General features: G+C 38.1%; 1 pseudogene; it reads right to left on the minus strand.

Moving 5' to 3' along the window:
* LOC102479005 (KRR1 small subunit processome component homolog pseudogene) overlaps nt 1-19262 on the minus strand; it is a 20949-nt pseudogene extending 1687 nt beyond the window's left edge.
* Between the last annotated feature and the right edge of the window lie 304 nt (nt 19263-19566).

A 19566-nucleotide genomic window follows, 5' to 3' on the forward strand; every position in this document is an offset into this window, starting at 1 on the left:
CAAGTAAGCCTCTCTATACTTTGGAAACAGGCTGCAAAACTGCTCTCCTCTAAGAGTCCTCTGGGATTGTCTTCTTTGGAAAAGGCTGGTCCCTTCTAACCATCAGAAACAGTAAGTAGCTCTGATTTATCAATATCACCATGTGTCTCATTCCACTCTCAACGTTCACTCCTGTGCATGACTACCTAATCCCGCCTCATGTTATTCCTCTGTTAACGACTTCAGCGGGGCCCTCAGAAAGGTTTTAATCCTCTTCCTTTTACAGGAGATGAATCCCACAACTGCTTCATTCTGGGAGGATACTGGCTGAATCAACGAGTTAGGAACAAGTGGCTGGCACTATAAACAGCCAATCAGTTCCTGCAAGTGCAATCTAGATCTGTGAAGAAAGTCTCTGGTACTTTTTGTTTGTTTGTTTTTAGAGGTTTGTGCTATAGGGCGCGTGCCCTTGCCAGAAAGACAGAGAGACAGAAAGCAAGAAATCACCCCTCCAGGGGGGATGGCCATGCCGCAATCACTTCTACTCCATTCTCCTCTCCAGATCTTGGGCACACATGCACCTGCACCCAGGATGAGTTTAAGCCACCAGTCCGGGACTCAAACTGTAGTTGACTATGTGGGAGTCCTGAGACATAGCCATTACGCCAACTGCTGGTCCCTTGAAAGTCTCTTACTTTGATTGGGATTGCGCTAAATATGTATATTAATTTGGATAGAATTGCCATTTTGATTGCATTAATTCTACTGATCCAGTAACATGGGATGTCCTTCCACTTTTTTGTGTCATTTTCCATTTCTCTTTTTAGCTTCTTACAGTTTTCCTTATAGAGGTCTTTGATTTCTTTGGTTAGGTTTATTCCTAGGTATCTTACACTTTTTGTGGCTATGGTAAATGGAATTACTTTTTTCAGTTCTATCTCAATCTGCCTGCTGTTCATATATAAAACTGCTATAGATTTCTGTATGTTGATTTTGTATCCTGCAACTTTACTGTATTTATTACCTCCAGGATTTTTTTCATGGATATCATTGGGTCTTCTATGTATACAATCATGTCATCTGCAAATAGAGGTAATTTCACTATTTCTTTTCTTCTATTTTAATGCCTTTTATTTTATTCTCTTTCTGATTGCATTGGTGAGGACTTCCAGTATTATATTGAAAAGGAGTGGAGAAAGTGGGCATCCTTGTCTTGTAACAGTTTTTAGTATAAAAGCTTTCAATTTTTCTCCATTCAATATGATGTTAGCTACAGGTTTTTCATAGTTTTTATTGTGTTGAGGAATGACCCTTCAATGCCAATTTTTCTAAGAGTCTTGATCATGAAAGAATGTTATATCTTATCAAATGCTTTTTTCTGCATCAATTGATACGATCATATGATTTTGATTTTTCTTTCTGTTAATATGGTATATTACATTCATGGTGTTGCATATGTTGAACCATCCTTGCATTCTTGGAATAAAGCCTACCTGGTCATGACGTACAATCTTTTTTATATGTTGTTGGATACAATTTACTAGTATCTTGTTGAGAATTTTTGCATCTATATTCATCAGAGATATATAGTTTTCATCAGAGGTCTCGAGTTTTCCTTCCTTGTCTTGTCCTTGTCTGTTTTAAGTATAAGGGTGATGGAGGCTTCATAGAATGAATTAGGGAGAGTTCCTCCCTTTTGGATCTTTAGAAATAACTTGAGTAGAATGGGGGTTAACTCTTATTTAAAAGTTTTGTAGAATTCAGAGGTTAAACCATCAGGACCATGGCTTTTCTTTGTTGGGAGGTTATTTATTACAATCTCATGGCTTGTTACGGCCTATTCAGACTTTCTACATCCTCCTGACTCAATCTTAGTAGATTATGTGTCCCGAAATTTGTCCATCTCTTCCGTATTTTGTTTGTTGGCGTATAGTTGTTCATAGTATTCTCTAACGATGTTTTGTATTTCTATTATGTCTGTTGTTATATTGCCTGCTTCAATGTGAACTTGATTTACTGGGGTTCTTTCTCTCTTCTTCTTAGTCTAGCTAGTAGTGTATTGATTTTATCTTTTCAAAGATCCAGCGTTTACTTTCATTTATTTTCTCTATAGTTTGTTTATTTTCTATTTCACTTATTTCTGCTCTGATCTTTATTATTTCTTTTCTCCTTGAGGTTTTTGGATTTTTTTGCTGTTGTGCTTTTAATCTCTGAGGCATGATGTTAGGTGGTTCAGTTGCCTTCTTTCCATCTTCTTCTTACATGCACTAATTGCTATGAACTTCCCCCTTATGACTGCTTTGCAGTGTCCCAAAGATTATGGAAATTCATGTACTCACTGTCATTGGCTTCCATGAATCTTTTGATTTCAGTCTTCATTTCTTCAGTAGTTGTGAAGTCATTCAGGAGTAGGTTATTTAGTTTCCATGTATTTGTGTGTTTTTGAGGATTTTTCTTGAAATTAATATCAAGTTTAATTCCATCATGGCCAGAGAATATGCTGGATATAGTTTCTATGCCTTTGAATCTGTAAAGGCTTGCTTTGTGCCCTATCACGTGGTCAATCTTCAAAAAGGTTCCATGTGAAGGTGAGAAAAAATGTATCTCATGGTTTTTGGTTGGAAGGTTCTATAGATGTCTGTTAAGTCCATTTGATTTACGGTATCATTTAGATCATTTACTTCTTTGCTTACTTTTTGTCTACATGATCTGTCCAAAGGAGATAGTGGGGTGTTGAGATCACCAACAGTTAGTGTGTTTGCAGTCTATTTCTCCTTTTAGATCTTACTAGTCTTTCCTTCAAATATTTAGATGCTCTTGAGTTAGGTGCATAGATATTTATAAGCGTTATATCTTCCTGATAGATTACTTTTACTACTGTATAGTACCCTTCTTTGTCTCTTCGTGCAGTTTTTGTTTTAAAGCCTATTTTGACTCCAGTGTTTTGTTTTCTTTTTGTTTTTTTTTGTTTGTTTGTTTGTTTCCATTTGCATAGAATACCTTTTTCCAGCCCTTCACTTTTAGTCTATATATGTTTTTATCCATGAAATGGGTTTCTTGTAGGCAACACATAGAGGGTTTCTGGGTTTTTTTGTTTGTTTTTGTTTTTAAATCCATTCCCCCAGTCTGTATCTCTTGATTGGAGAATTTAATCCATTAATATTCATTGTTATTATTGATATATCTGGAGCTGTTCCTACCTTTAAGTTGGTCATTGTCTTGATTGTTCTTTATTCCCTTATTTCTGTCTGTTCATTCTTTAATTTTCCTGTAACAAGACTCTCTTCAGAGTTTCTTGAAGAGCTGGTCTGGTGTTGGCAAATTCTTTTGAATTCTTTCGTTTGTCTGAAAAGATTTTAGCTTTTTTTTTCCCCCATATGAAGGATAATCTTGCTGAATATAATAATCTTGGTTGAAATTGTTTCTCTCTTAATACTTTCAATATGTCTTTCCATTCTTTCCTTGGGTGCATTGTTTCCATTGCAAGGTCTGGTGTTAGCCTGAGGGGATGACTTTTGTAAGTCACTGGATGTTTCTCTCTTGCCAAGTTTACTATCTTGTCTTTGGCCAGTTTGGTTAAGATGTGCCATGGAGAGGATCTTGGGTTGATTCTATTTGGGGTCCTTTTTATTTCTTGGGTCTGGCTGTTTGAGTGCTTCTCCAGACGTGGAAAGTTTTCTTCCAGGATTTCATGGAATAGATTTTCCATGCCCTTATTAGTTTCTTCACCTTTTGGGATACCAATTGTTTAGATGTTGGAATGTTTAATAGAATATAGTATTTCTAGTATACTACTCTACTTTTTTTGTTATTTTCTCTATCTTTTTGGTGTTTTTCTCTAAATCAGAGGTTTTATCTTCTACATTTGAGATTCAATCTTAAGCATGATCTAATCTGCTTTTAATACTTTTGAGAGAATTTTTGATTTCTTGCATTACAGACTTCATCTCTAATAGCTCCACCTGATTCTTTATTATGATGTCCATTGCTTCTTTCAAATCGTGGAAGGACTTCCTCATCTCCTGGAGTTCATTGTCTTTTTTCTGTTCCAATTCATAAAGTTCTGTTACTATGAATGTTCTGAACTTTTTCTCTGACATTTCTGTTTTTCAAGAGATAGAGAAGAGTTATTGTATTCTTTTGATGGAAACATATTTCCTAATTTTTTCAAACTTGAGGGTCTACTGCAACCTTTAACCATTGGGTGATGTATTCAATTTTGGATACCTTTTGGAGAATGTTTCTGACACTGGGTACGAGTTTGCTTCCCTTTTGCTGTGGGTTGATGTGTGCCAAAGTCCTTCTTCTGCTATGTTTAGCAATGTGGTCACCAGGAAAGGAGTCTCCTATTCAGATATCTGAAGAGCAGTTTCTCCTTTTTCACAGGTGGTTCAGTATAGGGCAAGGATCCCAGGGAGCCTCATAATACTAGGATGTTTGAAAACTATGATTCTAGACCTGACTAGTCCCTTTGGGTGGGAGGAGGATGAGGAGAAGATGAAAACATAAGAGGGAAGAAAAAAGAATATGAAAGAGAAAAAAGAAAAAAAATTATGCAGATTTCAGCAGGGGACTGCGGATGAAGGTGGGCTCTGCTAGAGAGCTGGGAGCTGCCCTGTGGGGTAAGGAGAAGTAAAGAATTAGCAAAAGAAAGAAAGAAAAAATAAAATAGCCTACCTTTCTGGCAGGGAGGAGAGGGGTTTCTGAGGTTAGGAGAGCTGGACTGGAGCTAGAGCTGGAGCTGGGGGCAGTGAATGGCTCTGTCTCAGTTCCTCTGACTGGGCAGGAAGCTGCAAATGGAAGTGGGCTCTGCTGAAAAGCTGAGAGTTGCCCTTCCTGGCAGGGAGGAGGGGGACTCTGAGATTGGGAGAGCTGGGCTGGGGCTGGAGCGGGCCGGGGTGGGGGGCAGTAAATGGCCCTACCTTGGTTTCTCTGACTGAATAGAGGGCTGCAGATGGAAGTAGGCTCTGCTCCCATAAGCTTTACAATTTATATTGCCAAGATCCATCAAAAGAATAACTATTTGTTGCAGCTGTAGCACTTTGAAATTACCTCTTGATCCATGGACTATAGAATGGATGTAGTTTGGGAACCAGCAGTTAGCATAATGGCTATGTCACTGGACTCCCACGTAGTCGACCGTGGTTTGTGTCCCGGACCCGGTGGCTTAAAACTCACGCCGGGCGCATGTACGTGCGTGCCCAGGATCCCGAGAGGAGAATGGAGGAGAAGGGATTGCAGCGTGACCATCCCCCCTGGGGGGGAGTGATTTCGCGCTTTCTGTCTCTATGTCTCTCTCTGCCTGTCTGGCGAGCACACGCACCCTACAGTGAAAATCTCTCAAAAAAAAAAAAAAAAAGAATGGATGTAGTTTAAGGAAGCATGAAAACATTAATCTCCTTGTACATGTCCATCAGAGCTCTTAGGTAGCCAGGTATACAATAAGCAGTAATATTTTGAAGGAAAACTTTTCTTTTTCTGAACAGGAGGTCTCAACAGTGGGCTTAAAATATTTAGTAAAATGTGCTATAAACAGATGTGCTATCATCCAGACTTTGTTGTTTCACTTATAGAGTACAGGTAGAATAGATTTAGGGTAATTCTTAAAGGCCTTAGGATTTTCATGAATAGCAATTAAGTATTACATGCAATATAAAGTCATCTGCTGCATTAGTTCCTGTCAAGAAAGCCAACCTGTCCCTTGAAGCTTTGACTTCTCTTCTCTAGCTATAAAAGTGTCAGAGGGCATCTTCTACTGGTTGGTAAAAAAGAAATTGCTGCCTTGGATTTCAAATTTTAAATCGTTGTAAATAGGCTCAAATACATCTTTATTAGTCAAAATAGGAACTGTCACAACATATTTTTTAGGAATTATTTTATTTATTGTTTTTATTATTAATTTGCTACAAGGCATGTGCGCTCACCAAACAGAGACAGAGAAAAAGAGAGAGGGGGGAATCAGAAAGCAAGTCATGAGGTCTCAAACTCAAACCACAGTTGGCCATGTGGGAGTCCAGTGCCTTAACCACCATGCCACTTGCTGGCCTCATGATCAACACATTGAAATAAGTTTTATGTATTCCTGTAGCATAAAACCAGAAACTTTGCCATATGGAAATTGCCTCATAGACCACTGCATTTTACTACTACACCACCAAATCTTCTTTAAGCAGCATATATTAAAACAATCTCACTTGGGGGTCAGCTGGTGACATAGTGGTTGTGGTGCTGGACTCCCCACGTGGTAGACCATGGTTCAAGCCCCAGACCTGGTGACTTGAAATTCATGCCGGGCACATGTCACTTCCTCTCTCTGTGTCTTGGGCCAGTGCACATGCCTTATAGTAAAAATGTCTCTAAAAACACAAGAGACCAGTAGATGTCAAGGTGATTACATCACTGGTCCGCCATGGTTTGAGTCCTGGACCTGGTGGCTGGAAATCAAGCTTAGCACATGTGTGCATGCCCCAAGATCCAAGGAGAAGGGATTGTGGCATGACCATCTCTTTTGGGGGAGGGTGATTTCTCACTTTCCCTATCACCATCTCTGTCCCTGTCTCTCTCTCTGTCTTTTCTCTCTCTCTCTCTCTCTCTCTCTCTCTCTCTCTCTTTCTCTCTCAGCAAGTGCACACAGGATCTCTTTTGGCTTGGTAAATAGATAGATGAAAGTTATCAAGTTCAATTGTAACTAAAACCAAACCTGAATATTTAGAAAAATTTACTCTCCATACAAAGTACAGGGCATGGGCATATGAACTGGAATGGATTAGCATTAATTTAGGCTATCTTTTTGAAAGTTTCATTTTTTTTCTTTTTTTAGTGGTTGTGATTTGAGTGACAACAATGAAAAATAATCATAAGAAAAAATCTAACTACATATGTGTTCAGCTATATTAATTATTTCTTCTGGAACCAAAGTTAAGCATTTTAGTTTTTAATTCTAATGAAGATGAAAAAGGCAAACAAGCAAAATAATATATAGACACTATTAAAAGAGGTAATAATTACATACTGTATCTTATAATTTTTTAATATATCGAAAGAGGAAATTAGGTTTTATGGATATTCGCAAAAAGCAAGAGGAGTCATTTTTGCCCTAGAACAACAAGATTACACCCATTTATTAAAAAAAAAAAAAACTACTAGATGCTAGAATGTTAAATACAAACATTGAAGAATTGAGATAAGATTCTAGGCAGCTAATATTCACGTTTCCAGTGATGAGTTCATCTTACTAGAGACCCAATATAGACACTACACACGTTCACACCATTAAATGGGAAAATGATCTTTTCTTTGGTCTGCTCCAGAAAAACACGCTTTGACACAGATTAGTATGCAGAAGGCTCATTGGAGAGAGCTTTGAGGAACAATACATGTAAGGCAGAAAGGGAAGCAGGATTGGGTAAAGCAAAAGATTGAACTATGATGTGGCTGTGACCAAGGTCTCAACAAAGCTTCAATGAATCCTGTGGAAAACCATACTGATGGGATAGCCCTTCAGAACTGTCCAGACTTGAAGCAAGAAGACCAGGCCTTTGTGCATCCACACTGACCAATCATTAAATGTAAACTGCCCTAAATATGTGATGGAACCTGGACTAAGACCACCATTTTAGCCAAGAGTATGCCTGGGAAAAGACTCAGCTGTGTGCTGTTAGCACACAACACTCAGAGCACCTGGTAGTTGAAGGGATGCTGGGTGGTGTACAGAGCACCCACCATCCATCCCTAGAGTAAGAACTGTTACTAATCAGTGATATTGAGCTGCAAGAATTCCTGACATTCATAAAATGCAATGAGAAATTCATTTCATGCTTGTCTACTCAGGTAAAATCCAAAGAAGAAAAATCATCAGGACAGAAAATGTAAGAGTATAAACCTGGAAATAAACCAGAGATAAATATATTGCAGTTCTGAGATAATTGATGCCTATAGGAGTCATATACATTAAGTAGTAGGAGACTTCAAAAAGTTCATGGAAAATGTATATTCTGAGAACACTATGCATAACTTTCAAAATTTTTGGCACCAAAATAAACTTGTATTATAATTGCATTTTTCTCAGAAACTTTTTGAAATTCTCTCATATATTTAGCTTCTCTCCCCTACACATATGCACATATCATATTCACTATAATCCTTAAGTCAAGAAAATTGAGTCTAGCAATAGCTTCTAGTCAGAGAAGTGTGATATCACCTATGAACAGACATCAGATGACGAGATTTCTATGCCATCTCTTACTTATGACAAAACTAAAACCATGTACTTGCAGATAAGTTGTATAAATTCATAGGGACTTGGAGTTAGCAATAGAATTTTATTTATAGTGTGTTGGCTGCTGAGAGATCCTGTTTCCAAATACCTAATTCAAATAAGATGTAAAATGTTCATGCTTTATTTTTTGATTTCTCACTGCCTTCACTGCATCTCAGCTGGAATGTTTTGTCACCATCTCATACTTAAAATGGCTCTATTGTTTCTCTCTTCATCAAATCCTCTTAGTTTTTCTCAAACTACTAAACTGTAAGACAGGCAAGATAATACATGATGCTCTCAGTTCTATCTACAAAAAATAAGCCTGAACAGTGGAAATCATTCATTGTTTTTAAGTCAGAGTTATAAAATGTTAGACATTTGATTTATTGCTTTTCTAGTTTTATTGAGGTATATTCAACAAATAAAAATTATATATATTTAAGGTGCCTAACATGATTTTTAAGTATATGTATACATGCGTACGTTGTGAAATTGTTATCACAATTAAAATTCATCATCCCATAAAATTGTAATTTTTATGTGTAGGAAGAACACTTAAGATCAACTCTCTCAGCAAATTTTAAGTATGATTACAATAATATTACTGTAGTAGTATTCATTAGAGTATTATTAACTATCATAGCCATACTGTGCACTAGATCTCCAGAACATATTCATCCTGAATAATTGAATCTTTGTACATTTCAGCCAATATTACACCATTCCTCAACTCTTGGTCCTGGCAATGGCCACTCTACTTTCTGCTTTTATAGTTTCAACTTTCTTAGATTGCACGTATAAGTGATATCATGCAGTTACTGCTGAATTATAAATGAGTTTTGTCTTTAGAATTGGGTTCTATCCCCAAGATACCTCATTATGTATAAACAAATACTTCCAAATCTGAATAAAACCTAATATCCAAAACACTTCTCATCCCAAGCATATTTTTCTTTTGTTTTGTTTATTTATTTCATGAGAAGGCATGTGTACATGTGCATATACATTCCAAGAAAAGAGAGAGAAGTACCTTTTGATTGAATCTCATCCCAGTGCAATCTTCTTTACCCAGCTCTCCAGTTAGTTGAGATCTTAGGCATGCATGAACAGTATGTTTAGGTCAGCTTGGGATAATATACACTGTAGACCCATAGGTAATTTTATACTTTTGTATTTCAGTGTTTTGGCTGAAACCACTTGAGATCAGGCATGGACTTTTCTATTTGTGGTATCTCGTCAGCACCCAAAAAGTTTTAAATTTTGGAGCATTTAAAATTTCAGATTTTTGGGTTAGACATGTTCAACCTATATACCCAGAAGTAGGACTGTTGGATCATATGGCAGTTCTATTTTTAGTCTTTTGAGAAACCTCCATAATGGCTGTACTAGTTTACATTCCCACCAACAGTGTACAAGGGCTCTCTTTTCTTGACATCCTCTCAAACAACTGTATAAATCTGGTTTTATATTTTGGCTTTTTGATCATTGTCATCCTAACAGATGTAAAGTGATAGCTCATTATGATTTTGACTTGCATTTGTCTGATGATTAGTGATGCTCAGAACCTTTCATTCACTTGTTGGCCTTTTGTATGTCTTGAGAAATGTTTATCTGGTCCTCAGCTCATTTTCAGATCAAGTTATTTGGTATTTTGCTCCTGAGTTGCTTGAGCTTCTTATATATTTCGGTTTCTAACCCCTGATCAGATGTATGGTTTGCATATATTTTCTCCTACTCCATAGGTTGCCTTTAGTGATAAAACTTTAGAATAGACATATAAGTGAATATAAATAATGTAATTTTTCTCAACCAGAAAAGACCTTTTCCAAGACTAACATACAGAGGCAAGTTCAGAATCATACACCTAAAATACATTGGATGAGCCATTATACATGAAGCACATAGTTTCAGAGCAAGGAAGTATCTAAGATCACCTAGTTCAATCTACCCATTTTACAGATAAGAAAAAGAGGGCCAAGAATGAGATGCTAGTTGACAAAGAACATAGAGCTAATTAATAGCCACTACCACACAAGAACCCAGCTCTCAAAGCAGAGTAATTTGTAAAACGATAATCTTCATTAACATTTTTTACTTACTTATTCCATGAATGATAAAGAGAGACAGACAGAGAGAGAAAGACAGCTCCCTTGACCAGGGTCCTGATGCTGTGATCTATCTCAGTCCAGACAATCTAGATTATGGGACCACACATACCTAGAGTACATACAGAGATCTCTGGTCATGACCCAGATAACTACCCATGTGAGTCTGCTTCACGTAGTGTCATGTTTTATTATCAGCCCCCCAACATTTTAAATAGTTTCAGTGTGTGTTATTTTTAACCATCACTGTAATTAATTAATATTTAATCCAGTAGGAGATTATAATTTCTAATGTCACAGTCAACAGTAATGGTAAATATTTAAGCTGCTTCATTGTTTTGTGTGCAATATAGGAAACTGTAGCTAGATTTTATATCTTGAATAAACCTGGCTATATATTTTTTATAACTCATAAACCTGGGAAATGTGGTTACCTGATTACAAATTTAAATGCATTGAATATAAGTGTTTTACCCAGGCCCCAGGCCGGTGAAAAAGAGTCGACTCCATAAGACCCATGTGCTGAGAGAACTGGCAGCTCTAATAACCTCCAGCAATGTTCTACCTGGCAAAGGGCTTCCAATTTAAGAGATGCATGGCCTAAAGCCAGCACTGATCATATAGCATAGAAAAATTAAAACCAGAATACAGTTTCTAAATCTGTAAAGCATTTAAAATGTCTGGCTAACCTTGCCTTGTGATTTTCATTGTAGCTTTCTCACTTTATTCAGAACATAAGTTTATGTTCAGATTTTAAAGAGAAATGTAAGGGGAAAAATTCAAAATCAGACATTTTTCCCAACCCCCCCAAAGTTATTTTTATTTATTGCCTTTACTTTGGATCTTGCAAGGAAAAATTACATGATATAGCCCCTCATATTTCACATAATTGTATCATCATTTTCAGGCGTGACACACTATTGCAGAGCGTATTTTATATATTATCTATGCCAGATTAGCTCATTCCCTGTTTATGAAGCCAAGGTTAAAAGTTCACTTGCAGCAAGAATCAATTCACTCTCCACTCTGATCTGTGGCCCTAAACAGTATTCTAGAACCTAACTACTCCTCTAATTAAAGATAGTAGAAAAACCCCATACAAAAATTAATAGCTTCCTCAAGCTACTGAAAAATATCTCCAAATGACATGTCCTTCATTCAGAGGCCAGTAGCACCTTCTTTACATACAAAGCACTGGCATTTCTTACAAATCAACTATATTCCAGACCTTGCATTAGACTCTAGGGATGCTGTAAGGAGAAAGGTAGGCCTAGCCCCTGCCTTCTCAGAACTATATATTCTTTTTCTTTTTTTTTTAAGAGATTTTTGCTATAGGGCATGAGCACTTGCCAGAGAGACAGAAAGTAAGAAATTACCCTCCATGGGGGATGGCCACACCATAATCCCTTCTTCTCCTTTCTCCTCTCAGAATCTTGGGCATGCATACACACATACCTGGCATGAGTTTAAAGCTGCCAGGTCCAGGACTCAAACTGTGGTCAATTACCTGGGAGTCCAGTGACGTAACCATTATACCATCTGCTGGTCCCTTCAGAACTATATTCTAAATTCTGCTTCTTGGAATTTTGTTGAAAATTTCAACTAGTTCTGATTCCTTTCATCTTTGAACTTCTATAGCCAAATATCAGTGCACCTTATACCATTATTCTGCCTATTTCACTTTCATTCATTTCTGCAACACTGTAAATCTCATTTCCCCAAATAGATTATAAACATCTTGAAATCAACACATTTTCTGTATTCTCTATTACACACAATACTTAACACAATTTAATGACGCCTTTCTTATTGCTCTAAGAAACCAAAAAAATAAAAATAATGACAGGTAAAGTTGACTAAACGATTTCAAATAAGATTTTGACCCTGTCTTAAAGGCTTGAAAATCATGCCAGGCACATGTGCGTGTGTGCTCAAAATCCTTAGAGGAGGAGAAGGGATTGTGGTGTGGCCATCCTTCCTGGGTCGTGTTTTCTCACTTTCCCTTTCACTATTTCTCTCTCTCTTTCTGGTGTGTGCATGTGCCCTGTGGCAAAAAAAAATTAAAAAAAATTTTTTGACTAATAATTAATATATTCTTTTTTTCTTAAGGTTTTGTCATAGGGTTTGTGTGCTCATCAGAGAGAGATAAAGAGGAAAGTGAAAAATCATGCCCCAGAGGGAATGGACATGCCACAGTCTCTTCTCCATTTTCCTCTCAGGATTTTGGGCATACATGTACATGGACCAGGCATGATTCTCAAACGGCCAGGCCTGAGACTCAAACCGCAGTTGGGAATGTGGGAATTCAGTGCCTGAACCACCATGCCACCTCCTGACCTAATATATTCTTATGAAAGCAATCAGGGCTAGTTGAAAGTTTCAACAAATCTCCTAGAAGAAGCAGAGTTTAGAATATAGTTCTGAGAAGGCTGGGGCTAGGTCTACCTTTCTCATTATTGCATCCTTAGAGTCTAGGAGAAGGTCTGGAATATAGTTGGTTTTTAAGAAATGTCAGTGCTTCTTATATTTAATTCACAATTTCTATACAGTATCATGTGGGGGGAAACCAAAGCATTATCACTACATACACTTAAGAAAAAATAAATCAATTTTATACTTTAAGTTAAACTATATGAAATTGTAGGTTTTTTGCTCAAGAATGTTTAACTCCTAGCAAGTCCCTACAGTTAAAACTAATATTAGTTGTGTTTGGTTCTGGAAATAGATGTTATAGGTGAATTAAAATGTTCTTCCTATTTTAAAGAACTTTTCTATCTTCCAACAGTGAATATTTATTTTTAAACTAGAAAATCAATTTTAAATATATTGTAATTTGTTAACTATACTAATAAAAAAATTGAATTGTTGAAGAGATAACTTGGTCACAGGAAGTCTGGAACTAGCCTCCCAGTGACTAGGTCAGATTCGCTGCATTAGATCCCGCTCAACAATCCTTGAAAAGGCAACTCTTTAGTGTCTATCGCCCTCTAGCGGGAAGACTGCAAACTGTTCATTCTCGTAATTATATTTGAAAACAGAGGATCCCTGCAGTAGCTGACAGCATTGTTACTAAAACTTTAATTGCAGAAAATTGCAAGCAGACTTACTAAATGAGCTTGTTTTTGTTTTTCTTTTACCAAGTGAGGCTAATGTTTCTGTTATTACAGGTTGAGCATCTCTCATCTGAAATTCTGAAATCCAAAGTGCTTCAAAACCTCTAACTTTGAGTGTCAACATGACACCATAAATAGAAAATTCCACACCTGGCCTCATGTGATGGGTTGCAATGTGTTGCAAGATGAAAATAGAGTATAGCATTACCTGCAGGTTATGTGTATAAGCTATAAATAAAATATAAGCAAATTTCGTGTTTAAACTTGGGTCCCATCTCCAAGATAATCTCATTACGCGTATGCAGATATTCCAAAGTCAAAAAAAAAATCCAAAATTCAAAACACTTCTGATCCCTAGCATCTTTCATAAGGGATGCTCAACCTGTAATAAGTCCAGCCTTTACTTTCAATTCAATTTTAATTGCAAAGATTCAACACAAAGAATGGCAGCACAGTGTTTAAGGACATCAGGGTTAACTGAATCATCTCTCACCTTTATAACTTCAGAGCAACCAGTCTCTATATTAGCTACTGCATATTGACATAGAGGTAATGCTGATGTGATTGACACGCATAACTAAGTATACAGCCTAGTACAAGAGGGTTGGGGTGATTATTAAATGCTACACAATGGAGCTGGAAACTTGGGTTTCACTGCTGATATTTATTCAAAAATTGGATTAATGTCAATCATTTACAGAATTTTGATAAGCTCTATGCATTTTAATTAAATGTTACTTTCTGTTGGTCTTTATGCCATGCATGTAGATTTATTGTAAAAGATCAATTTGGTGAATCAAATAAATAAATGAGCATCTTAAGATATGCATACATTTATAATTCATACCTCACTGGCTTCCTAAATTCATTACCCATTCCAGTCTGAGTTTGCATTACTGCTGTTGAAGACGTTTTTGGTATAATTTACAGGATAATTCTCCTCTGCCCTTGGGATGATGCCAAATGGCAAACTTACACATCACTTGTTTCCCTTTACATTAAGAGGGTTTTTGGTGAGAGCTCACCATGTTGGAAAGTCCCAAGTTTGTGTCCCACAGCCTCCCTGCACACTCTATCTTTCTCTCTCTTTCATGGAAAAGATAAATGACCTTTTTTTAAATTAATGGAAATCTGTCCAGGATAATTGATAATCTGGAAAATAAACTCATGTCAGGGGCCCGCAGGTGGCGTGGGGATTAAGGACACTGAACATGGCCAACCATGGTTCAAGTCCTGGATCTGGTGGCTTGCCTTCTCACTTTCTCTCTCTCTCTCTCTCTCTCTCTCTCTCTCTCTGTGTGTGTGTGTGTGTGTGTGTGTGTGTGTGTGTGTCCCTCTCTGGTCAAATATAAATTAAATAAATAAACAAAGTAAAATAATTCTTTTTAAAAAAAGGAAAAGAAAAGAAACTCTGTGTGTAAGAAACCGTGAAGTAAGGCAGCATGTGTTAAGTGTCCCTTTCAAGGTAAATGGAGGCTGTGGGATTGTGAGGAGAGAGTGGTACTGCCACTCACAGATGGCTTTAGGGAGTAGGTGGCACTTGAACTGGGTCCTCAACAATGACCCAGCTCAAAATCATTTTTCTCCCCATTTCCACTCCCACTCTCCTCCACCAACTTCCAAGAAAGAAAGGCTTCCTTTCAAGAAGAAAAGGCTTCTTTTTTTCCTTACATATCACCTATCACAGTGAGGTCATAGCTAGGGATTGGTCAGATGCCAGAGGGAAGAAGACCTGGGAAAAAAGAAAAAGAACAAAAAGAGCAGGACCAAGGAAAACAGAGAATGAGACAAAATGTGTTCCACGGAGACAGAAAGAGGGCTCATCCTTTAAGACTCAGGGGACCTGCTGCCTTCCTTCATTATCAACGTGTAGCTTGGTGTAGGCCCAAGGTAACAGGTATGTAAAACATCCCTACCCCAGGACACTCCTGTACTAGATTTCAGGTTAAGTATGGCCCTTCTTTCTGCCAAGCTATACCTACCTGGTGCCCTACTTCATCCATGAGCCAGCATTCCCTCGACCAAGGAGGAAGGGCACACCCCTGGGTTATTCCAGCCAATTTGAACCATGAGCTTAAGTTCCCTGTGTTCAAATTAAAATGTTTCGTATACCCACCCTCATTAAAATAAAAAACAGAATGGATTTTTTTTCTTTAATGTTTTTTATCTCTATTTTGTGTTTGGTATAAAAATTGGGTGAAGTATATCTGAGAAGAGGGGGTTTTTTTTTGTTTTTTGGGGGGTTTTTTTGAGAGGTTTTTCACTATAGGGTGCGTGCGCTCACCGGACAGACAGAGAGAGACATAGAGACAGAAAGCAAGAAATCACCCCCCCCAGGGGGGATGGTCACGCCACAATCCCTTCTCCTCCATTCTCCTCTCGGGATCTTGGGCACGCACGCACACGCGCCCGGCATGAGTTTTAAGCCACCGGGTCTGGGACGCAAACCGTGGTCTACTACATGGGAGTCCAGCGATATAGCCATTACGCTAACTGCTGGTTCCCTCTGAGAAGAGTTTTTTAAGGATCAATTCCTCCTTACATCTTTGCATAACAACCCCCAAAGACCAAAATATGCAGGGAACAAGCCAGTGGCCTTCTGCCTAGTGTCTGTCTATTCTCTAAGCTCTCAAACACTCCCCCTCTGGGCAGGCTTGGGCTTAATTCCCCTCATTACCATTAACATTATTTAATCTCAGTTTCTCATTTTTCTTACCAGTTGAGAGGAAATAATAACTATCTTGCATAAATATTGGGTGTATTGCAGGAGATAATGTTTATAATTCAATGTATTTCAATGTTTTGTTTTTAGGTTTTGCTATAGGAAATATCCAGAGAGTGAGAGAGGGAAAATAAGAAATTGCCTCCCTTGAGGAATGGGCATACCACAATCCCCTCTTCTCCATTCTCCTCTTAGGACCTTGGGCAAGCACACTCATGCAACCCTGATTTCCTAAGCTACCAGGTCTGAGACTTGAACCACAGAGTCAGCCACGTGGGATCCAGCGTCTTAACCATGTCACCTACCGGCCCTGTATTTCAATAATTTTTAATGAAGTGACTTGTATACATTTAGAAAACATCTAGTACACAATAATTCTTTAGCTTCATCTCTGCTCTTGCCTGGAAGTTGCTGGAATGTATGCTATTATGTATGTCAAACATTAATATTTGTGAAAGTGATTTATAAACTGTAAAAACTTATGCAAAAGTGATATCACTAATGACTTACTTACTCCAAAGTGTTACCCTTCTCAAGGAATATTTTTATTTTATTTGGAGAAGAAATTTTAAGTTAAGGTTGACACTATCATGGTGGGAATTCACACATTAGTCCAGTGGATGGGAGGAAGAGAATATATAAAAGGTGATAATCACCTCATCAGTCCCCCAAAATATATATATATTTTTTTGGGGGGGAGAGATTTTTGCTACAGGGTGCATGCACTTACCAGAAAGACAGAGAGAGACAGAGAGACAGAAAGCAAGAAATCAACCCCCCCCCAATCCCCCGAAGGATGGCCATGCTGCAATCCCTTCTCCATTCTCCTCTCAGGATCTTGGGCATGCATGCACACACGTCCAGCGTGAGTTTAAGCCACTGGGTCTGGGACTTGAACTGCAGTCGACTAACATGGGAGTCCAGCAGCATAGCCATTATGCCAACTACTGTTCTCCCCCAAAATGTATTAAGTAGGCAGAGTAAATCAACTTTTGCTCTAATTATAAAAGAAACTGTGAGCACAGTTAGTTATACATATAAGTGGGCCTAAACATTTCTTATAAAAATAGAATTATTACATTTGATTTTAGCAAGAAAGCTGAGATGGGATTATGTGTGCTAAGGCAGGTTCCTCAATTGTAACAAATGTACCACTCAAATGGGGAATACTCATAATGGGGAGGGCACGCATGTGCAGTTACATTCACAGCTTCGATCATGGGGTGCTGAATCTTCTCCCCTCCCAATTCTGCCATCACACCAGACAACTGAGATTGGATCATTCTCTTCACGTTTAAGGATCAGAATCATTCACTACCAAAGTACACATATTTTATACACAGAAGTGAAAGCCAGAAAGGAGATGCAGTGGAATATGAATTACTAGGTGGGGTGGGATGGGGGGAAGACCCAGCTGGAATTCATGCCAGCTTATTCCTGCAACCCTGTGTACACAGTGAGTCTGGCATTTAGTGAATGGCATCTGGTATTTAGTCTGGGGTCTAGGACTAATCAAATTCCTGCATAACTAGTCCTATAAGCTACTGGAAGATGTCTTAATCCATTTTAGGCTATTATAACTGAATACCAGGACTGGATAATTTATAAAGAATAGAGCTTTATTTAGCTCACAGTTTTGGAGCCTGGAAAGTCTCAGTGGGCCATCATCTGGTGAGGGTCATCCCAGGGTGGCAGGGTGGAAGTCAGAAGAGAGAACAGAAGACAAAGAAAGAGAGGTTTTTATAACAATCCACTCTCAGGATAGCTCTTAATCCATCAATCTGTTAATCTACAATGGCTTTGCCCTATGATCCAATCACCTCTTGTTCAGCCCCTCCTCTTAATACCACAATGGCGACCAAATTTCTGCATCGGTTTTGGTGGGAATATTCAAACCATTGCAGAAGGAAAGGCAGTTCAGTAAATTATCAATACATCTGTTTGGATTTAGTGCAGCGTTGATTCCAGCAGATGGCAATGAAGAACTTCCTAATTTCTACAGATGGATGAAGAACTCAGTTAATGTTGTTAAATAATTACTACAGGTTTGGTTTAATCTAACATAACTTTTTCGTTGTTTGTTTAGTTTGCTGTGGAGTGGGTGTGCTCGCAGGAGAGAGAGAGGAAAATAAAATGAGAAATCACCCCTTAAGGAGGATGGCTGCTGCACAATCCCTCTTCTCTATTCTCCTCTCAGGATTTTAGGCACACACAAACACAACACACACACACACACACACACACACACACACACACACACATGATTTTCAAGTCCCTGGGTCTGGGATTCAAACCACACAACTGGCCATTTGAGATCCTGCTGCCTTAACCTCCATACCACCTGCTGGCCCCTAATCTAACATAACTTCTCAAAAGTACCAGTGTTTAGTTACAAGAAGAAAAATAAACCCTTGGGTCCTTCTCTTCTGAATGACATATTCATTTTTGTTTTTCTTCACCTAAAAATAAACAAACAAAAAAAACCTAAAACCTAAATTTATTCATTTGTTTGACCCAATACATGCCCTACCATTGCTCTGCGCAGTGGTGAAAGGACATTTGAGACCAGCAGTTCATAATGCCATATCACACAAAAATCAATACATCTGGTCTATCCTTGCAGGCTCGTTTACAAATAGCTTGACATTTAGATGTTATAGTTGATGAGTTTTTAACAATACTTGCTTACTTCTTACTCTAGATCTGAACACATAACAAAATCGTGAAACTGGTTGGACCACATTAAGAATTCTCAGATCTGGTTGATGTTTTTTAAGCTTGTCCTTCGGATATTCAGATTTTACATATTAGACCTAGATAAGGATTAAGATACATATATTTTTAAGCTTCCCAATGGACTCTGGTAAACCTGGTATCTGATTTGGGATCTTCTGATGATCTTTGATGTCTCTTCCAAGGCCTGCAATAATGTGAGTGAGAACCAAGGTCAACAGAACTGGCTCCTGCTGGGCTACCTGCCTGCTCAGCTGACGCCATAGCTGAGCCCTGAGAGCTCTGAAGCCTGTCCACTCAAAATAGCTGAGCCCTGAGAGCTCTGAAGGCTGTCCACTCAAAATAGACATGGCCTCTCACTGTGCATGTGGAGCGTGACCTCTACATTGTGAACACAAATGTGCACAAGCATTAGCGATATATATCAATCAAAGGAAGTTATCAATATGAGGAATAGAAAGTGCTCTTAATGCCACGACCAAAAATGATTCACTATTTCAGTCTTTCAGAAAGCAACATTTGTGGTAAATCAATTTTTGAAGAGACACATCGCCACAAAACTATTAAATAGAAACCAACACGATTCATAATATTGCTAATCTGCTTTACTTGAAAGCAATTAGAATACTGAGCATTAGCATATATTCCATTTTC

This window comes from Tupaia chinensis, unplaced genomic scaffold (genome assembly GCF_000334495.1).
Source record: "Tupaia chinensis unplaced genomic scaffold, TupChi_1.0 Scaffold000272_1, whole genome shotgun sequence".
NCBI classification, from domain to species: Eukaryota; Metazoa; Chordata; class Mammalia; order Scandentia; family Tupaiidae; genus Tupaia; species Tupaia belangeri.